The sequence below is a fragment of the Callithrix jacchus genome, chromosome 2 (assembly GCF_049354715.1).
Source record: "Callithrix jacchus isolate 240 chromosome 2, calJac240_pri, whole genome shotgun sequence".
NCBI lineage: Eukaryota > Metazoa > Chordata > Mammalia > Primates > Cebidae > Callithrix > Callithrix jacchus.
Window position 1 is genome coordinate 71,005,542 of NC_133503.1, and position 5,005 is coordinate 71,010,546.

The 5,005-nt window shown below is 42.9% G+C and overlaps 1 pseudogene; it reads left to right on the forward strand.

Moving 5' to 3' along the window:
- The first annotated feature begins 1,939 nt into the window (after nucleotides 1-1,939).
- On the forward strand, nucleotides 1,940-3,369 carry LOC100386361 (heat shock protein beta-1 pseudogene; annotated as a pseudogene).
- Nucleotides 3,370-5,005: the final 1,636 nt, after the last annotated feature.

The window sequence follows — 5,005 nt, forward strand, 5'->3', positions numbered from 1 at the left end:
TCTTAGCATTTCTCCAGAGTACAATATGTTATTAAGTATAATTCACCGTGTAAGGAAGATCCACTGAACTTATTCCTTCTATCCACCTGAAATTTTATATCCGTTGATTAACATATATGCAGCCCTCCCCTGTCTCAACCACCCCAGCCTCTGGTCACCATGATTCTACTCTCTGATTCTTTTTTTTTTTTTTTTTAATTTTTTATTGGATTTTAGGTTTTGGGGTACATGAGCAGAGCAGGCAAGACAGTTGCGTAGGTACACACATGGCAGTGTGCTTTGCTTTTCTTCTCCCCTTCACCCACATTTGGCATTTCTCCCCAGGCTATCCCTCCCCACCTCCCCCTCCCACTGGCCCTCCCCTTTTCCCCCCAATAGACCCCAGTGTTTAGTACTCCCCTTTCTGTGTCGATGTGTTCTCATTTTTCATCACCCACCTATGAATGAGGATATGCGGTGTTTCATTTTCTGTTCTTGTGTCAGTTTGCTGAGGATGATGTTTTCCAGATTCATCCATGTCCCTACAAACGACACGAACTCATCATTTCTGATTGCTGCATAATATTCCATGGTGTATATGTGCCACATTTTTCCAATCCAGTCTATTATCAATGGGCATTTGGGTTGATTCCAGGTCTTTGCTATTGTAAACAGTGCTGCAATGAACATTCGTGTACATGTGTCCTTATAGTAGAACGATTTATAGTCTTTTTGATATATACCCAGTAATGGGATTGCTGGGTCAAATGGAATTTCTATTTCTAAGGCCTTGAGGAATCGCCACACTGTCTTCCACAATGGTTGAACTAATTTACACTCCCACCAACAGTGTAAGTGTTCCTTTTTCTCCACATCCTCTCCAGCATCTGTTGTCTCCAGATTTTTTAATGATCGCCATTCTAACTCGCGTGAGATGGTATCTCAATGTGGTTTTGATTTGCATCTCTCTGATGACCAGTGACGATGAGCATTTTTTCATATGATTGTTGGCCTCGTATATGTCTTCTTTCGTAAAGTATCTGTTCATATCCTTTGCCCATTTTTGAATGGGCTTGTTTGTTTTTTTCCTATAAATCTGTTTGAGTTCTTTGTAAATTCTGGATATCAGCCCTTTGTCAGATGGGTAGACTGCGAAAATTTTTTCCCATTCTGTTGGTTGCCGATCCACTCTAGTGACTGTTTCTTTTGCCGTGCAGAAGCTGTGGAGTTTCATTAGGTCCCATTTGTCTATTTTGGCTTTTGTTGCCAATGCTTTTGGTGTTTTGTTCATGAAGTCCTTGCCTACTCCTATGTCCTGGATGGTTTTGCCTAGATTTCCTTCTAGGGTTTTTATGGTGCCAGGTCTTATGTTTAAGTCTTTAATCCATCTGGAGTTAATTTTAGTGTAAGGTGTCAGGAAGGGGTCCAGTTTCTGCTTTCTGCACATGGTTAGCCAGTTTTCCCAACACCATTTGTTAAACATGGAATCCTTTCCCCATTGCTTGTTTTTGTCAGGTTTATCAAAGATTGTATAGTTGTATGTATGTTGTGTTGCCTCCGGTGCCTCTGTTCTGTTCCATTGGTCTATATCTCTGTTTTGGTACCAGTACCATGCTGTTTTGATTACTGTAGCCTTGTAGTATAGTTTGAAATCCAGTAGTGTGATGCCCCCCGCTGTGTTCTTTTTGCTTAGAATTGACTTGGCTATGCGGGCTCTCTTTTGGCTCCATATGAAGTTCATGGTGGTTTTTTCCAGTTCTGTGAAGAAAGTCAATGGTAGCTTGATGGGGATAGCGTTGATTCTGTAAATTACTTTGGGCAGTATAGCCATTTTCACGATATTAATTCTTCCTAACCATGAACATGGAATGTTTCTCCATCTGTTTGTGTCCTCTCTGATTTCATTGAGCAGTGGTTTGTAGTTCTCCTTGAAGAGGTCTCTTACTCTCTGATTCTTTAAGTTCCATCATTTTAGCTTCCACTGTAAGTGTGAATTGCAGTATTTGATTTTGTGCACCTGGCTTATTTCACTTAGCATAACGTCCTGCAGGTTCATCCACGATGACAAGATTTCCTTCATTTTATGGCTGGATAGTACTGCATTGTGTATATTTACCACATTTTTAATCCATTCATCTGTTGATGGGCACTTAGCTTGATTCCATATCTTGCTATTGTGAATAATGCTGAAATGAACATGGGAGTGCAAAAATACTGATTTCACTTATTTTGGATATAGATCCAGTAAGAAAATTACTGGATCACATGGTAGTTCTATGTTTAATTGTCTGAGGAACCTCCATACTGTATTCCATGATGGCTGTACAAATTATATTCCCAAAATGCGCAAGGGTCCCCTTTACTCCACATCCTCATCAACACGAATCTTTTGTGTTTTTGATAACAGCCATTCTAACAGGTGTGAGAAGATACCTTGTGGTTTTGATTTGCATTCTCCTGATTAGTGATGTTCAGCATTTTTTCAGACACCAGTTGGTTATTTGTATGTCGTCTTTTGAGGAATGACTATTCAAGTCCTTTGCCCATTTTCAATTTTCTTTTCTTCCTTTTTTTTTTTTTTAATGAGACAGAGTTTCGCTCTGTTGCCAGGCTGGTGTGCAGTGGTGCAATCTCAGCTCGCTGTAACCTCCACCTTAAGCAATTCTCCTGCCTCAGCCTCCCGAGTAGCTGGGACTACAGGTGCGTGCACCATGCCCAGCTGATTTTTATATATTTAGTAGGGATGGGGTTTTGCAATCCCGAGCAGAGCCAGCCAGCATGACCAAGCGCCACGTCCCCTTCTTGCTCCTGCGGAGCCCCAGCTGGGACCCCTTCTGCGACTGATACCTGGACAGCTGTCTCTTTGACCAGGCCTTCGGGATGCCCTAGCTGCGGGAGGAGTGGTCGCAGTGGTTCGCCACCAACAGCTGGCCGGGCTACATGCGCCCCCTGACCCCTGCCCTCCCGCCACGGTCCAGGGCCCCGCGGTGGCTGCGCCCACCTACAGCCTCGCGCTCAGCAGGCAGCTCAGCAGCGGGGTCTCGGAGATCCGGCACACGGCGGACCGCTGGAGCGTGTCCCTGGACGTCAACCACTTCGCCCCCGAGGAGCTGACGGTCAAGATCAAGGACGGCATGGTGGAGATCACCTGCAAGCACGAGGAGCGGCAGGATGAGCACGGATTCATCCCCCGGTGCTTCACCCGGAAATACACGCTGAACCCTACCCAGGTCTCCTCCTCCCTGTCCCCTGAGGGCACACGGACCCTGGAGGCCCCCATGCCCAAGCCAGCCACGCAGTCCAACGAGACCACCATCCCCGTCACCTTCTTCGCGGGCCCAGCGTGGGGGCCCAGAAGCTGCGAAATCCGGCCAGTCTGCAGCCAAGTAAAAGCCTTAGCCCGGATGCCCACCCCTGCCGCCGCCACTGGCCGTGCGGCCCCACCCACCTGTGTATTCTTTTGATACGTTTATCTTCTGTTTTTCTCAAATAAATTTTGAAGCAACCAAAAAAAAAAAAAAATGCTTGTAACTCGGGTGATGCTGGCCAAATGGTTCTCAGCAGGTGAGAATGAAAACAACCCAGATTTCAGTGGAGTAATAAACAGCTTGAATGTTTCCATGTGCTAATGTTGCACACTTATGAAAAACAAAAACTTTGGAAGTGGAAAATAATGTATTAGTGCAACAGTTGACATGCTTCTTTGGGCAAAGAGACATTGTTTTGTTTCACAGTTTGTACTTACAGTGAAAGGACATTTAAAACGGACTTACTGGCTGTAGCAGTGCTGGCCTGTTGACTGATAACTAGAACTTGGTTCTTACATAAAGTTTGTAAAACCTAGTACAGCGAGCGTAGTAGGCAGTCAGTAAATATTTGGTTCATTTTACCATCTTTCTGCCTGCCATTCTGACTTGATTAAATCAACCAGTGGACCAGAGTGTTAATGAGATGTTAATGCAGAAGAGATTGAGAAAATTGGTATATCATGCAAATAACATACAGAATCTTTTTGTAACATTAAAAGTCGCAGTTTTATTATTGCTTGTGCCTCAACTGTTTAAGTAAATATTAAAGGGGTTGGAGGAAAAAAAATTACAAAGAAAAGAGGTTTAGGCTTTGGCACGGTGACTCACGCCTGTAATCCCAGCACTTTGGGAGGCTACACATAGAAAGAAACAACCAGTATTAGCCTTTCTAAAAATATACCAAAAAGTAAAGAGCATCAACATAAAGAAGAATTTACATCAACGAATGGATCAAACAGCCAGTTAACATCAAATGGCAGTAATCCTAAATTTAAATCAACTAAATCCCCCAATCAAAAGATACAGCCAAAACCCAATGGCATGTTACATCCAGACCCATTTCACATGCAAGGATACACAAAGACTCAAAACAAAGGGATGGAGAAAGATTTACCAACCAAATGGGGAGCAAAAATAAATAAATATATAAAAAGCAGGAGTTGCAATTCTCGTATCTGATAAAATAGATTTTAAAGCAACAAAAATATAGTGGTAAAAGGATCAATGCAACAACAAGAGCTAACAATCCTAACATCCAGATACATAAAGACTTAGACTCAATGAGGCAGAAAATTAATAAGGATATCAAGGACTCGAACTCAGATCCGGAACAAGTAAACTTAATAAATATTTATAGAGCTCTCCACTTTAAATACACAAAATATACATTCTTCTCAATACCACATCACACCTACTCATAGGTTTAAATAAAACATTGATTGGCCATTATTAATACCCATTTTTAAAAAATAAAGCAACATTTCTGTTCTCTCTCCCTCTTTTTCTTCCTCTTTCTTCCTCTCCTTCACTCCTTTTTTTTTTCTTTCCTTCTCTCACAAAAAGAAAAAAAAATTAACGTGTAGACCTCTAGACCCAGGTCAGCAATGTCTCTCTCATTGCTTGATTTCCTTCCTTCCCTTCTCTCTCTCCCTCCCTCCCTCCCTCCCTCCCTTCCTCCCTCCCTTCCTCCTTTCCTCCCTTCCTGCCTTCCTCCCTTC